General features: G+C 39.5%; 1 protein-coding gene across 1 annotated transcript in view; it reads left to right on the forward strand.

The window, feature by feature from the left end:
• Positions 1–18,021, forward strand: part of nr6a1a (nuclear receptor subfamily 6, group A, member 1a) — a 137,756-nt gene that overhangs the window by 67,007 nt on the left and 52,728 nt on the right. The window lies entirely within an intron of this gene.

Below are 18,021 nucleotides of genomic sequence, written 5' to 3' on the forward strand. Positions count from 1 at the left end.
TGCTTGTTGGCATGCTCGTGTCCCTGTAATGCCCAACATTAAGCAACGTATTTAAAGATAATTTCTGTCACTTTGTTTGTGTCCTACATTCTGACAATTTGATTTTGGTGTTGTGAATAATTAAAACAAGTATCACAGTTGATGTCATAGTGACCATTTAGACAATCCTTGGTCACGGAAAACAAACTTTGCATAGATCTGTCCGTCCGTCCATACATCCATCCATCCATCCATCCATCCATCCATGCATACATACATACATACATACATACATACATACATACATACATACATACATACATACATACATACATACATACATACATACATACACACATACATCCATACATCCATCCATCCATGCATACATACATACATACATACACACATACATCCATACATCCATCCATCCATGCATACATACATACATACATACACACATACATCCATACATACATCCATCCATACATCCATACATACATACATACATACATACATACATACATACATACATACATACATACATACATACATACATACATACATACATACATACATACACACACATACATCCATCCATCCATGCATACATACATACATACATACATACATACATACACACATACATCCATCCATCCATCCATGCATACATACATACATACATACATACATACATACATACATACATACATACATACATCCATACATCCATGCATACATACATACATACATACATACATACATACATACATACATACATACATACATACATACATCCATACATCCATACATACATACATGCATACATGCATACATACATACATACATCCATACATCCATGCATACATACATACATACATACATACATACATACATGCATACATACATACATACATCCATACATCCATGCATACATACATACATACATACATACATACATCCATACATACATACATACATACATACATACATACATACATACATACATACATACATCCATGCATACATACATACATACACACATACATACATACATACATACATACATACATACATACATGCATTCATACATACATGCATTCATACATACATACATACATACATACATACATACATACATACATCACTTAATCCTCATTAAGGTCGCTGGGCCTGGAGTCTAGGCAGAGGACACCTGGACAGGTAACAGTCTAACACAGGGCTACATATACAGACAAACAAACACTCACACCTACGCACAATTTAGAATCACCAATTAACCTCAACATATTTTTGGACTGTGGGAGGAAGCTGGAGAACCTGGAGAAAACCCACGCTGCACAGGGAGAACATGCAAACTCCATACAGAAAGATCCCGGGAAGGCTGGATGCGAACCAGGGATCTTTTACTGTGCGACCTTGCTTTGATACATGTAACAATATTACAATGTTAAAAATACAAATTCACAAGTCAATATATATTATAGATCTAGACATATTCATATATATTTTAAGAACAGTTATTGGCTATATTTTAATCTATAATTATGCTGATCACATGCTTATCCATGTCTACTTACACAGACTTTATCTGTATTTATTATTCTACTTTTATGTAAAATCTTGAAATCATGTAAATGACTGCTGTCAAATAAATGTAGTACAGCAGAGGAAGCTCTCTGAGTTGTAGTGTAGAGTACTGCTATGAAGTAGCATGAAAATTAAATTCTCCATTAAAGTGCAAATATTTCAAAACGTTCCGTACTTAAATATAATTGATTATGTTCCACTACTGATCAACTGCACTACACACTACTAGTACTACTACTCACTAGCACTTCAGTATGAGCTGGGTTGCAGCTATAAAAACAATTTTACTGAGGGATTTTTGTGAAATAGTAAGTCATTTACATATCCATAAAGACTTGGGTAACCGCTATCTACCGAAGCAGAGAGATGTAGTACGTTCCACCACAGATGAGTAAACTCCACATCATTTCCCAGGATTTTTGTGGATCGTCACAACCTGGAGCCCAGACAGGTAGGTATGTGCCTGCACTGATTCTAATGTATGATTAACACAGTGAGGGTACAGACTGTGGGTCTCAGCATGGAGGCTGGCCACATTCTTGCAGGAAAGAATGTTCCTGAGCAAACCTGCCGCAGTGCTGTCTCTTCGTAATTCTTAGTGTTAGCTTTAATCCGCTTGAAGTGTAAGATGAGTGGGTTTAACTGCATCGGGCTATTTCACACAGTGTCAGGTATAATGTGAAGACATATTCGCTGGGAATTGGAAAACATGATATATGGATGCTATTCTGTATTTTACAGTTTCTCTTAGACTTTAATTTATAAATAAATATATACATGTATTTTTAATTAGCCATTCTTGTAACACTATGTAGATTTTTTTTCATAACTAGTTAAATTAGCATCGTAGGATTTAATAAAAAAATATGAGCCAAATGGTAGAAGGGTTTCATGTCACTATCCCAGTAGTAATTACAAGTAGAAAAAAGGATGTCCAAGGCTGCAAATCCACAGCCGATAGCAGTTCAAATCCATAAAACATGAATATTATATCATGTGTGGCATTCAAGGTTGAGGGGACTGGACCTTTTAGAGCAACAAGATCAGTAGATGTCTGTGTGTTCACATCCTAAGTGAGTCACTTCAAGCCTCTTTATCAATGCTCACTAGCAGAGTGGAGATAACATCAGCAGCATGAATGCAAAGCAGCTGCTTAGTTGGTGGAAGATGTGCCGTTATACTATATTTTATCGCTTAACCAATCAAATGTTCTTTATCCAGACAAGAAGCAAAACATCTGAAGTTTTTAGGTGCTCCACTTCATTGCTTGTCCTGGTCTTATGTGATGTGATGTAAATGTGGACTCTCTGGGGTTTGGACAGTTAATGACATCACATTGAACTCTAGGGTATTTTCAAAGGCCTGGGTACAATTTCTTGACATTTGTAGTCCATAGAATTCAACTGGGACTCTAGCTTTTACTGAGCAAAAGTGCCACTTTTGGAATAAAGGAGCACTGACTTTCAGTTATTCTTTGGTGGTGTAACAGTAGCACAAGTGGAGATGAGTCATAAAGTCTGCAACATGACTCACTTACGCAGTAATATATGGGTAAAGTTTGCTCACACAAATCTAATTTGCTGGTCACACCAGACTGAGTATGACTGCAGCATCTAAACCTTTGAGTGTACTGAAATAAATAATGTGAGTTCAACTTCTCATTTGTAAATGCAACATTGTGTTTTTTCTTTCAGATATTGTGTAGAGTTGATTTTAGAAGCAGGTTAATGACATTCAAAGTTGCCTCCACCCAACAAAGTTACTGCCATTGTGTCTTTATCACCTGCAGATATACACTGCATGTAAAAAGTTTGGGCTCACTTAGAAATGTCCTTATTTTTGAAAGAAAAGCATTTTTTAAAGAATGAAGATAACATTAAATGAATCCAGTCTAGACATTGTTAATGTGGTAAATGACTATTCTAGCTTAAAACAGCTGATTTTTTTTTTATGGAATACAGTGGGTACGGAAAGTATTCAGACCCCTTGAAATTTTTCACTCTCCGTGTCATTGCAGCCATTTGCCAAAATCAAAAAAGTTCATTTTATTTCTCATTAATGTACACTCAGCACCCCACCTTGACAGAAAAAAAAAAACAAATGTAGAAATTTTTGCAAATTTACTAAAAAAGAAAAACTGAAATATCACATGGTCAGAAGTATTCAGACCCTGTGCTCAGTATTGAGTAGAAGCACCCTTTGGATTTGCAAAAATTTCTACATTTTTGTTTTTTTCCATCAAGGTGGGGTGCTGAGTGTACATTAATTAGAAATAAAATGAACTTTTTTGATTTTGGCAAATGGCTGCAATGACACAGAGTGAAAAATTTCAAGGGGTCTGAATACTTTCTGTACCCGCTGTATCTACATGGAGTGCAGAGGCCCATTTCCAGCATGTTTTCATGGAAAACACGAAATAGCCTGGGTGACCCCAAACTTTTGAACAGTAGTGTACATTTAAAAAAAATCTGAACCATTTTCTTTAAAAAAAAAAAGGTTGCTGCCACTCTAATTTTGGTTTATTTACAAGTACCAGCACCTACTTCAAATAGAGTATATGTGCTATTGCTGCAAAATCAGCAATGTGTACTTACTACACAATCTCTTATCATGTCACCTGAAGCACACACATTCTGCTGCAGCTCTCCTACAGGTGGATGTAAGACAGAGTTATTCTGTTACCTCTTTGTCTCCACACTGAATCAGTGTGACTGGCCTCTCCTAGTGTCCCTGCCTCCCTGATTAGAGGTCTCCTCAGGGCGTAATGACAGAATTGTGTTCCTGTCAGTTCCTGCTGCTCGGAGTGGGCTAATAGTCACGTTAGCCCACGCAGCATGTCATTAGCTCTCCACCCTTAGCCCAGTGAGGGGCAAGTCTGTCATTTTGAGGCTAAATCACAGGGCAGGCAGGCCGTAGATCACAGTGACACCGGTGCTCTGAAGCTCCAGTGTTTCCGCCCACCCTTCCTCGCCACACTTAATATGCAGCGACTTACACATACTGTATTAACATGGAGGAATTACTGCGACATGGGCTAGAGGAGGCAAATGGAAGTCAAAGAGAGGAACTTTGATGGGTCACTGATACCGAGATCATTCCATCAAAATCATAATTTGAAACACACTGCTCATTTCTGACTGTGATTGGATGATTCATGGTTATCACTCGGATGATTAGCAGGCTTGCGTAGCATCTATCAGAGCTCGGGCTAATCTGCTTTGATTATTAGCCTCTAAGCCTTCCTTCCATGCTGGGCTTGTCAAGCACACAGTGATGAGAAATTACACTTTCCTCATATTTGTATTAATCTATCTGTGCTTACTTGTCAAACTGATAATTGCATCGCACATAGTTCAAATCACCCCCAAAAAATGTATTTGCAGTTTTTCCTCTGTCATCACACATACAAACACTCCCTCACACTTGTGTGTAGTGTGAGTGTGTTAATCAATGATTACAGTGTAAATATTATTAGATGGAATAAAGAGATAATCAGTGCAGATACAGTGACAACAGCTGCAAATAGAAATCTCCTCCCCAGCTGGGATGTATTAGTTTCAGGTGTTCAGTTTTCCACCCTGAGGGATGCTAGCCTGGCCTGGCTCAGCCTGGCTCTCCTACTTTGTGGTGTTCTACCCAGTGCATCAGTAGCAATGCACACCATTAAACATGAAATGCGACTGCTTGACATTACACTGGATATGTTGATGTTGAAAATACAAGGCTCCTGAAGATAGTGGAATACATTAACTACTGGACAGGCTTAAGCATGAACATCAGCAGCCTGTAAGGAGCATCTGTTTCATGTATGCATGCCATATCCGAATCATTTTACCCCGTTTCTCCGCACAATAAAAACTTCTGCACATTTTACGGCTTATTGGTCACAGTGGGCTTTTAATACCAACCACAACTTGCCCTGCAGCTGAAACTTCATGGGAAATAAGCTGAGCACGATATATTTAACAAATTTTCATGCCTGTGGCTCTATAAGTAGATAAGAAGTGGATCCGTTTTTGATCCACGTGAGCCCGATCTTAGCAAAGCTGTGGGTCGATCCTTGAGTCAGGAGGACGAGCTGATAATTATGAGCGAGCGTGACCGTGTTATACAATCCACGCGCATCTTTACTCAGCACCATGACCTTCTCCACCGAGATTTGCGCCTGCCTAACTTTGCCCTTTACTGGGGCATGTTGTGTAAGGGAAGGGGCACAACGTGAATAACATTGTTATTTGCGCAACAGCCTGTGATGAGTGGAGAGCTAACTGGAGCAGGAGAATGGCGCTGTTCGGCGAGGTTCACGGCTGTTATTCCTACAGGCCATGAGCGTGAAAGGAGCTAATGCCATCTGACAGTTCTGGAGCAAGAAGAGGAGGGCTGGACAGAAAAGGAGGAGAGAGAAGACAGTGGGGGGGGGGGGGGGGGGGGGGTTAAGAGATAGAGTGGGATGGAGGGGGGGTGTTGGATGAGAGAGAAATAGGGGATGAGCTAGATGTGGACAAAGGAGGGATATTGGAGGGGCAGGACTAAAGAGGCAATACTGTAGGGACCTCTATTGTCACCCGCCATCGAAAATGGCCTCTGAGAGCCATCGGTTCTTATATTATATTAAAAGTCCACATATTCCAATATTTTCTCGATATACACAGATGAAGTCCAGGCCTTAAAGCAGGAGCTGATGGTTAGCAGTCTTTTACTCTTGCGTATCAAATACTTTTCAGAGTGTTGCACATCCAGACTCCCCTGCATGTTCATGCAATGGGGTTCATTCACTAACGGCTGCCATTTTGAAAATCTGCCTTTGAGAGAATTCCAGAAATGCTCTCAGAGCATCATACGTGTTTCAGTCCAGTGTCTGTTCAAGGTATGAGGGCACAGAGGCACTGGCCAGCTATGTTATACAAAGGGAACGTAAAGGTTTCAGTTTTTTGTCGCTCAGAATCCTTGAATGAGTTACTTAAATCCTGACAGACAAAAGATTGGCCGAGGAGGAGTGGCAGCGAAGACATAGACGACAGGCAGATGGAGGGAAGAGGGAGTGGGAAGTGAGGTGGGATCCCACTGTAATTTGATAGGCTCCAGTCCCGCTCGGGCTTCAACAGCATTTCTTTGAAAGAGGCGTAGCAGACACCCTGCTGCCAGCCTAACCTGTCATTAGCGACATGGCAGAAAGATACGGAGCTGTTGTCTCATCCTCCTTAAAAATGCAGTCGGAGGTGTGGGATTTATATTATACTATATATATGTTTTTAAAAAATGTCCTCATGAAAATCTCATAACACTCATTTTACACACAAGAGGAACATTTTGTAAGCTAATGGTTATAAATCAACATGTGCTTAATCTGCGTTTCGTAGTTATGTTGTTTATGGAAGTACTGTGCTTCTGTTACATACTTTAAAAATAAAACTGTTAGAAATTACACTACAATTAAATACACAACACATCTTCGAACTATTTTTTATGCCTGAGTTGGTCCATAACTGTCTCTTATCAGTAACTGCTAACTTTCAGTTCAAATGACCATGAGAGGGAAAGCCCCTTCCAGCAGCTCTGATAAACTTGACAAACTTCCATCAGCTGCTGCACAGAGGCTCCATGTCAGTTGAGTACATGAGGTTTGGGGTGGGGTCTTTGCCATGAAGCCACCAAAACCTGATTATAGTGGTGTGTGTTTGGGCTTGCCTGCATTTATTTGATCTGTGTGAGGAGTTTCAAGCACTAATTTTGAATATTTGTGCAGCTAGTCTGACAAATACTTGACACAGAACGCCATAAAATGGACATATAATGTGCTTGATGTATGTACACCTAATGTATGGTTTTTACAAGCCAGATCTAGATCTTTGTTTAGATCCAGAATTTGAGCCAGCACTGGAATAAAAACCACTTTTGTTAACAAAAAACAAACTACATCAAAGGTGCTGTTGTTTGTTTGGCAGCAGATAAGACGATTAGGAGGCAGAGCGCCTCTCAGCACCCTCCATCATTAAAGCTGCTGGCCCACATCTATAGATTAGAATGGCTGCTGTGCCGCCTCTCAGGTCACACACTGCTCCACTTTGATCGGCCTGCTGGTATTTGTGAGTGAACAAGTCAGCTCATGCAGCCGACTTATCTGGCTCTTTGTCTGCTGAAGGAGAGCTCACAGGGTTTTGTGTTTGTGTGATACCGCCCTCTGGTGGGAAAGTGTGGCGCTGCCGTAACCCAGCAGCACCCACTGCTTTCAAATGTGATGCTTTAGATTAGATTAGATTTTTATTCGTCACATGCACATACAGTATGGCAGTGAAATGCAGTGACTGTCCACCATGGTTTATAAATACAAAATATTTAAACAGGCAAAAATGTAAAATACAAATAATGCAAAAATACAAAAAGGTAAAACTATAATCTACAAGAAATACGAACAGGTCAAATGGTAATATTGTGGAATGTACACGATGCTGTATGTAGTGCAGACAGAACTACAAGAATCAGTAAAACTTGTTTAAAGCTGACATACTTTTCCAGAAACCCTCCTTGAGGTTTGTATTTTTTATCTGAAAGGTGAGGTGGCATTTTCTCAATGTTTAAATGATGGCAATAAAAATTCATGTCCTCCATCTTTCCCACTAGATTTGAAGACAGCAGGAGAGCTCAGTTTTTATCTACTGACATTATGCTTATATTAAACACATTAAACAGTTTTGTAACTCCTCATAAGTCAAAGATTTTCAACATTTCGAGTACTTTTTAAAAAATAAAGTACATACGTGCAAAATACAATTTTCCTGTTGAAAAGTTAAGTACTAAGACTGTACACTAGTGTTCAAAAGTTTGGGGTCAACCAGACAATTCCATGTTTCCATGAAAACTCCCCCTTTTTCCATGTGCTAACATAACTGCACAAGGGTTTTCTAATCATCAATGAGCCTTTCAACACCATTAGCTAACACAATGTAGCATTAGAACACAGGAGTGATGGTTGCTGGAAATGTTCCTCTGTACCCCTATGGAGATATTCCATTAAAAATCACCGTTTCCAGCTACAATAGTCATTTACCACATTAACAATGTCTACACTGGACTTATCATTCATTTAATGTTATCTTCATTGAAAAAAAAATGCTTTTCTTTCAACAATCAGGACATTTCTAAGTGACTCCAAACTTTTGAACAGTAGTGTGTATTGATTGAAACTGCAAATTTATTATTTATATTTATTATTACCTCACTGAGACCTCAGCTGGAGGAATATTTTGTCATTTTGAGTTTAACATATGGTGCATATGCTTTTTGCAAGGTCAGATTACCACAAACTGGCAACTCAAACTGTCACACACACAGTACAACCAATGGTATTACACTGGGCTTATAGCAGGGGTGTCAAACATGTGGTCCACGGGCCAAAACCGGGCTGCCAGAGACCCCAATCTGCCCTGCAGGACAACTTTGTGAAGTGTAAAAATTACGAAGACATTAACTGCAAATTGTAAATTTGTGAATCTATAAATTTAAAATAATTTCTAGACCATGACAAGTTGCTTTGATCATAAAGTAAAATGCTAGATTGTTCATTGTTCTTTTGTCATTTTGTTTCTTATTTTTGTAATATTTTGTCTTGTTTTTGTTGTTTTTTGCTTTTTTTAAAAAAGTAAAATAGTGTATCTTTCAATTCCAGATACCTGTGACTAAATGTTTTGTTCCTACTCTGTGATCTGTAGGTTGTAATGTGTAAATGATGCAGGGTGGGGAAGCAAAAATGTCTTATTGACAAATTTGAATGTCCTGCCCAAACGGTGAGGGTCATCAAAACAATAATTAAAATCAAAGTTCCTTACCTTTAACCAGTCTTTTTAGTATTTGTCAGACCTTGGTGCATTGTGAAACGAGCAAGCAACAAGCAAAACGCAACAGGGTTTATGATCTCCTGGATGCCCAGATCCCTCAAAAGAACATTGCCAAGATTGTTGGCATCAGTGAGAGGACCATTCACCGCATCCAGCATGCCAGACAATCCAGTTTGGGCACCAAGACATCTCCAGATTGTCCTGGGCGTCTTGGGCTCAGATGGCAATAAGATGCCCCCCTACTTCTTCAAGCCAGATCAGAAAATTGGGGCTGATGTGTACTACAAAGTTCTGAGGTACACCGTTTTGCCCTGGCTGAAGGCCACCTACCCTGACAACAACTATGTGTGGCAGCAAGATGGGGCTCCTGCTCACACATCAACCAAGGTCCAAAAGTTCTGTGAGTAGAATATGATGAACTTCTGGGCCAAAGGCATTTGGCCCCCGAGCTCACCTGATCTAAACCCCCTGGATTTTTTCTGGTTGGGCGCCATTGAGTTGAGGAACAATGTAACCCCTCTTGCCACTATGGGTTTACTTAAGGCTGCATTCTCCAGGGAATGTGAGGTCTACCCCAAGGAGGATATCAGAAGGGCCTGTGCCTCTTTCAGAGGCTGTATCGAGGCCTTCATCATGGCTGATGGAGGACAGATTGAATAAACATGTTCTGAAAGCTTTAAATTTGTGTTCTTCAAGAAATCAGTTCAAAATTCCAAAGACTAAAAAAGTTATACCCATTTATAGTTGTTTTTACCTGACAGGACATTTTTGCTTCCCCACCCTGTAAACTGAGGCTGAATGTTCTTAAGAAATTTCTGGTTGTTCATAATGTTAAGATCATTTCTGAAATGTGAAAATTGTCAGAATGTACTTTTTTGCGCTAGAACAAAGGAAAATGTGGAGTTGTAGTTATTTATCGGTTATTATGCTGTGACTTTACTGGTCCAGCCCACTGGAGATCACATTGGGCTGCATTCGGAACCTGAACTAAAATGAACTTGACGCTTCTGGCTTACAGCTATGAGTAGCCATGACTGAGGTGGAAGAGCGGCTTGGCTACTCATCATGAGGTTGATTTCTGGCCCCTCCATGTGCCAAAACATCCTTGGGCAAGACACTGAACCTAATGCAAATTTGTACGGCAATGTGAAAAGTTGTTATTTAAGTACAGAGCAGCTAATATTTGCCTCGGATTGTTAGCTGGTTACCATTTTACCCCAAAACACACAGGTGGCTTTGACAGGCATGTTTTGTTTTTGAAATTTGTCAACGTTGCACAATTTTGTAGAGCCAGATAGTGTGAAAACGGAAGTCTTCAGCTTTCTGGAGATCCATGTACAAAGTTTATGTGACTCACTGTTCTGTCAGCAACAATGAGCAAAAAAAAACAAAACAAAGATATTTCACTGGAATCATTATCTTCTTCATGCCCTCAAACATTCACCAAACTACACCTATTGAACCAAATTCTGCAAAATCTGTTTGTTTTTTTTGTTTTTTTAGCACAACTAAAAATCCTTGACTGACTCAGCTGTGACCAAGAGCTGCATGACAAACATTCAGTGGCTTTTAGGTGAACTGCAGTCAGGGTTTACACAGAGCAGAGAGGTGGCAACAAGAGAGACTGAGAGGAAAAAGCTTTCTTGATCAATAGAATAAATGTGGTGCAGCTCAAAAACAGTATACAGCAATTTGTTAGAAGATACAACTTCAAGTGAAAAACATACCATATCAATAGCATGTGGAACCCCCCTTTTTTTGCATTAGAACCTGTGGACACTTGGAATTTTTTACCCTTTGATGATAGTTTTTTTCTGTAAAACATGTAAAGTAATGTCTGCTGGTGGCTCAGTGTTGGAGCTTAGGTCAAACTGTAAGTTGCTGCTGTAGTTCTGAAACAGTGATGTCAGCGCTGAGGAATTCTTGAAAGCGACTGTGGAAAATAAAAGCAGTGAGACTGGAGCCCCCCCCCCCCCCCCCCTCCTCCTCAGCCTTGTGACGAAGGCATGCTTCACCTTTGACCTCCCCTTGTGCTGACTCAGCGCTCTGTTCTGAATGCATCACAGTCAAACTCGGGTTTGGTCATTTCCAGAAAAGCAATATTTATTTTGTTTAATAACTTATTTTTTCAGAGATATTAAAATTGTGCTAGTGGTTTAGTGATTTTGTTTCATCTGAAATGCCAAAACAAAATGAGCAGTTGTAAGCCCTGATTTTTATTCGGTTTTTTTTTTATGTACATTCGTGCACAAAGATTTACATACATTTGCAAAGGCCGTGTTTACTACAGCAGACCTGAGTTTCCAATGACTTGTTTAACGCAGAATTTTCTATCATGAAATCAGTGAAACCCATGTATCTTTCAGAGGTCAACAGTATACATACAGTAATCAGTTTTGATGATGTGGAAAGCTGTGTTAACTGCTTGTGAGTGAGGATGATTATCTGCAAGTTAAAAAAAAGGACCCATTTGATCCACTCATTAGACTCAGCCACAAACACTACAGTGCGAAAGTCTGAGGAGCTCAGCAGTTATCTGAAAATGCAAATCATTGACTTGAACAAGTCAAGAAAGTCAGCTGGAGCCGTTTCAAGGCAGCTGCCGATCTCACAATCAACTGTGCAAACAGCTGTAAGTGTAAAGTGCACGGTGCAGTTGTGTCACTGCCACGATCATGAAGAAAACACAAATTATCACCTGTTGCTGAGAGTCAGGACTGTCGCAAGGCAATCATGAATCACCAAAAAACAGGTCTGCAATGAAGTCCGTGGCTGCTGGAACACCGGTTTTCACTGCCATGGGCTGAAATAGTTGCCGTTCCAGTCAAAGCGCCTTAAGGCTGAACTGAAGTTTGCTGCTGATCGCATGCACAAAGAAAAGGCCTTTTGGAGGAATCTTGTGCTGTCAGATGAAACAAAAATTAATCTTTTTGGCCAGAATAACCAGAAATATGCTTGGGGAATAGAAGGCGAGTGTTTTTACCTGAAGAGCATCATCTCCTCAAACATACATTTTTGCAAGATCTTTTAAACGTTGGTATATCTGACTGGACATATTGAAGTATCAGGGAAACAAATGGACATGTGCCATCCCTGCATCACCTCTCAAAAGTCTGAGCATTACCCTCATCTCCAGCTATAGTAGTAGGTGTCAAAGTGACATCAGGGATGATGAGGCGCGCAAATGTGTATTCAGGTCAGCACCTCTCTCATCAGTGCCACTGCCAATGTCCTTTCTTGTCAGACGTGGTAACGTCTTCCGCCAACACTGCTGACACATCATGATTTTACATAATTTGCACAAGCCAAACAACAACCACTCACAGTCAGATGCATAAAAACTTCCTGCCACATTCATGTTTATCAGTCATGCTATGTGGTTGCTCTCTGACATCTTCATGTTTGAAAATCATAAGAAGTTTCTCTGGTCAAGCGATACACCGACTTACCTTGTTAAAATGAAAACTATCAGCTGGCTTTGTGTAAACATCAAGTGAGTTGGTCACAAGAATAGGTTTTTGTAAAAATTGGATAATTGGGGTTCGAGCACTGAATGATGTGTGGGACCCTATTGAAAGCCATGAGTTTTTTCTTCTTTTTATTTTTCATTCTTCGTCCGCTTTTTGAATTGGACTTTTGAAGGTCTAAAATACTTGAAAACAAAATTTTCACACACTTTACGACCAGCGCAAAAAAAGGCATATTTTAGTCACGTGTGCCAAAATGCACCAGTAGCCCCCCTTGGAAAATTTCAGGCATTTATTATGGCCAGTAAGTGTCACCTACAGTTATGAAGTTTGGTAGGCAGATGTAACTCGTCAAGACACACAAAATGTGATTGACACCCATCAGCAATTTTGAATTATGCGTCATATTTTGGACAATTTCAGGACATTTTTGGACATTTCCAAAAGCTATGAACTCAAAGGGAGTACTGCAGAGAAACCTCAAATTTGACCAGTATGTACAACCAGCCGCTGTTGTCAAAAGTTATCAAAATGCTCAGTAGAAGTCTGAGGGCATGGCAGTATGTCTGGGGGAATTTCAACAATACACCGTGAAACAGGAAGTGCTGTCTAACTAACATGTACATTCTCCAATCTGCCTTCAACTTTACATGTTTGATCAGATTCCCACTCCGATCATATTCATACCCTAAAATAGACTCTCAGTGGCAGCGCCACCTGGTGGACATGCTTGGACTCACTGACCAGCAAGGATGTGAGGACTCAACCAATGCTGCTTGCAACTTTTATTATTAAGTTAGTTTAGGACAACAAGATGACAAGGAAGGGGGAGATATTTTTTTCACGCCAGGAGAGACCGTTACTGAGGAGACAGAAGGGCACATCTGACCTCCAACAGCAAAAATATTTTAATCTACTCTGCTTGAATGTTGATGATGTATTTTTCTTCTCCCAGTGGACAATTGGCTAAAATGACACTCTGGTGTTTGCTATTTCCTGCTGCTACAGTAGTTTGATAGAATGAAATGTCAGGCCTCTGTTCCTCACACCCAACAGCTTTGTTTTTTTAGAGTGGCTATTTTGTGCTTAGATTCAACAACTAGAGAGTCAGAGAGAAATCCATTGGATGAGAGCCACAGAGACCAGTGCATGTTGTTGGTATTTGTCAGAAGGGGTAAATGGAATTCTGGGAAATGAGTTACTGAAGGGGTCATGGATGAGACAGGCGGAGGGAGAGTCGGTATTTAAAAAGAGTACATTATAAGACACAGCATGGAGTGCAGTGGACATCAGAGTGGTCAGATGTGGGAGGGATGTTCCCTCTGATATGTGTACTGTAGAACAAACTGAATGTTACAGATAAGAATCATTTGACTTATCTTGGTAGGATGATGTTACCAATAATAACAATGGCTGAGTTCTATTCAAGTGTGCTTCATGTTACATATATGACAGTATTTCACTTTGATCAAAGCCAAACATGCACTTCATTCTGTGAATGAGCTGACATTTTGAATAATCTCTGAAGTCCCTTTTCATAACAGTCAGTGTACAAGTCTGAATTTCAGTGTAATAAAGTAAATCTATCAAGCCGATACTTCACAGAACATTGTACCTAGGCTTTCCAGTAATTCTATATTTATATAGTGTTTCAGTTGCAGTCAACATTAACTGTAGCAGTAGTACGCTGTAAGTGATAATGTCAAATGTGAATTGTAGGCGCGTATCATTAACAATGTTGTGTCTTTAATAGTTATGATCCAAAATTGAGATGTACCAACTCTGTTTAATATTTAGAAATGCACAAAATGCCAAAACACCTTAAAAAAATAAAGGATAAGATGAGTTAAATTTTCATGGCTCGGCAACATTTATTCAAAGGCAGCAAAGTCAGACAAGTTGTGGGTAATTAAATATATTTTAAAAACAATAAAAAATATTGCCTAATATTAAAACTGTAAAAATACAATCAGGGCATCATAATAAAACTATGTTTAATATTGTTAGCTTTCTAAATAAAGTCACTACTTTAACCCTTTAGGTCCTTACACACCGGGTGCGTTTTTTTCGGACGTCAATATTTTTTTTCGAACCTGTATCCTGTCAATACACGCATTCACATCGGCAACATTTTCTCGCTCAGCGATTTTGCGGCATTTATTTTTTCGCATCACGGTCGATTTTTCTAAAGTTTCGCATTCTTCGTGACCACTTCTGACCAATCAGATTGCGTGTTGTTGCGACGTCCCGCTCCAGCTGCTGCTGTGACAGGTCAGTCACTGGATTTCTGCTTACAACCGGTGATCTCTGAGATTCAGACATGTGTAGGCTTTTAAAGAAACTGTCAGAATGGTGGGGTGTTTCGTTTTGGTTTTTTTGTACACGCAGCTAGAACTGTGAACAATCAAACAGAACTTTCCGCTCATTAAATACGCACACTATAAACAACTGTTGCTTACCTCAGACACACGGCTAGTCACTGCTCCGGATCAATTGGCTCCCTGAAATTAGTCCTTTGCTTCTTCAAACTTGGAGCTAGCTGTTTCAGAAGAACCTCAAACTGGCCGATGGACATCCGAAAAAAAGTTCTGAAGCGACCGTGGTATTTAAGCTCCTGAACCAAGCAGTGGAATTCACCAAGTTCTCTTCTTTTTTGTAGTATTGGGTGCACCCATGTGCTGCGCTTCTTTTTCTTTTTTGAAACTAAAATGAGTAACAATTCGCTATCGCTTGAAGTTGAAGTAGACTCCATTTTCGACTGCTCGCTTCCTCCTGGGACGCGTTTTCCTCCCCTTCGGAAAGTCGCAAAAACGCATCGTGCTTGATATGAATGGACAGGTGCGTCAAAACTCACATCCGAATATTTCGCAATTTCGCATCGTGTATTCGCAGCGCTCCCAGTGTGTAAGGACCTTTAGATTCATGAGTGACTGGACTGTACACTCTTCCATAAGGGGGTCAAAAATGTGTTTTTATACCATTTTTGTAATTTTGGTTAAGAATAAACATGTATATTATTGTTTGTGTTATACCATTGTCCACACATGAATGATTTCATGCTTAAAATATGCTTAATTTTCACTTTATTACAGATTTTGAACTGTAAAAGGAGAATGTTACACAGAATGGCAGTAAAAGTATATTAACATCCATTTTGTTGACATTTTTCCACTCTTTTCCTGTAATTGTTGCTACTGTCCCTCCCTCCAAATGTGTGCACTGCATCACCTCTGTATGATATTATCAGAGATAAAGAGCTTAGGGGGGGAATACAAATATTACAATTTCTTGAAAAGTATTAAAGTTAACTTAAAACTTTCAATGGAATTACATCAAAACCATGTTTTTTGAGGAAAAACTGGTAAATGAAATGATAAAAACTTTTCGTTACAAAGATATTGCCAGTGGGTCGTTTTTGATCCACTTATGCATTTAAAGGTTTCCCAGTTCTTTGTGAACTGTTGAGCTAAAAGGTTTTGTTCATTTCACACAAACAGTTTTTACTGTAGCCTGGTGTTAGCCGTCATTCTCATTTTTAGCTCATGTAAAAGTATCACATTTTATAATATTTAAACATATTGTGGAAAAACAGTACAGCACTGTTAGAATTTGTCTGTCTTTTTACAGTCACTTATTACTCCACCAAGGAACACAGTGGAGTTATGTGATGATCGACGTTGCTTTATCTGTCCGTCTGTCTGTGTGCAACATTACTCAAAAACAGACTAATGGATTTGGATGAAATTATCAGGGAAGGTCAGAAATGACACAAGGACCAAGTGATTACATTTTGGCAGTGATGCAGCTTAGAGTCTGGATCCATGGATTTGTTAAAGATTTCTGTATCATTTCGAGATAGCAGCACGGCATCACTGTAACCATGACAACAAGTGAACAGTATGTCAGCTGCCTGCTGACGATCACATGATTGGGATCCTACCACAAATCCACCACTGCGAACCACAAATTTTTTTTAAAGATTTCATTTTCAGATACACAACGACTGAGCAGCTTTGGCAGAGTGCTGCACTCTGAGTGTTTGTCTTGTTACAGTTTGGTTTTATAGACTATATTAATATCCATTTGATGTAGAGCTGTATTTTATGTATTTGCTTTAGAACAGTGCAGTACAAGTGTGTGTCAGTTGGAGTGCTGGTTGGTTTGCAGATGCTTGGGGAAATATTGAAACTTGGTGTAGTGAAATTAATAGCCCAACAAGAAATGAAGGTTCTTTGGCTTTTGCTTTGCGTAAGGTGTTTTTTTTCCTCCATTTTTGAAAATTAAATATTCAGTTCTTAACTGTCATTTCAATCAGATTAACAATTTAAAATTCAGCAAATGAGGCAAATTGAAATTCTCATGGACAGGAAGTAGAGCAAGCATAACCTTCTTCAAAACACTATATTCATTAGTCTCCATAGACTTTCAGCTTCTTAAAAGAATACCAGCAGCAAGGATGGACTCTTACTAGGAAAAATTAGCAACTGCCTTGCACAGAAGCCTCCAAGAATTCCCACATTTAGTCGTGAATTGGTGGTAGTATTTTGATTACTTGAAGATTTCTTAAAGGATTTATATCACTAGGAACAGTATATCTAAAGCCGTGCTATGCCGTGGTCAAGTCTTCCCCCTACATTTTGAAGAGCTGCTTTTCCTCCCTGTCAGAACAACTAAAAGGCTAATGGATGGCCCGTGTGAGTGGCTGTTTTAGTGGGCATAACTCTGAGATGGTGGCCAGGTCACTTCAGTTTTATATGCCCTTTGGAAGCTCAAGAAGAGAAGAGCTGCATTGATCCACTGCTCATGCACCCAAAAAGCAAATACATCCAGGGAATGTAACACAGATCATTGTAAACCTAATCTGCAGGAGTGGACACAACCTGGACACACTAAGGTCAGCTCCCATACAGCCGTGACCACCGCAAACAAACAGAGGCGGCAGCTTCAGAGGCAGTCATCAGAAAGAGTCTAAAAACGGTCCATGTACAGGAGCCTGTGGTCTTCCTCTGATTTTCTTACTGTGTGCATGGGTGTAAAAAAAATAATCTTAGGAAATCTTTCACTTTCGTTGCATTAAAATAAAACCCAGGAGTAATAAATAAAACGATAAATAGAGCAATAGTTAGTTCAGTTTTTCAGCGAGCGTTTTT

Source organism: Acanthochromis polyacanthus, chromosome 7 (genome assembly GCF_021347895.1).
Source record: "Acanthochromis polyacanthus isolate Apoly-LR-REF ecotype Palm Island chromosome 7, KAUST_Apoly_ChrSc, whole genome shotgun sequence".
Classification (NCBI taxonomy): Eukaryota; Metazoa; Chordata; class Actinopteri; family Pomacentridae; genus Acanthochromis; species Acanthochromis polyacanthus.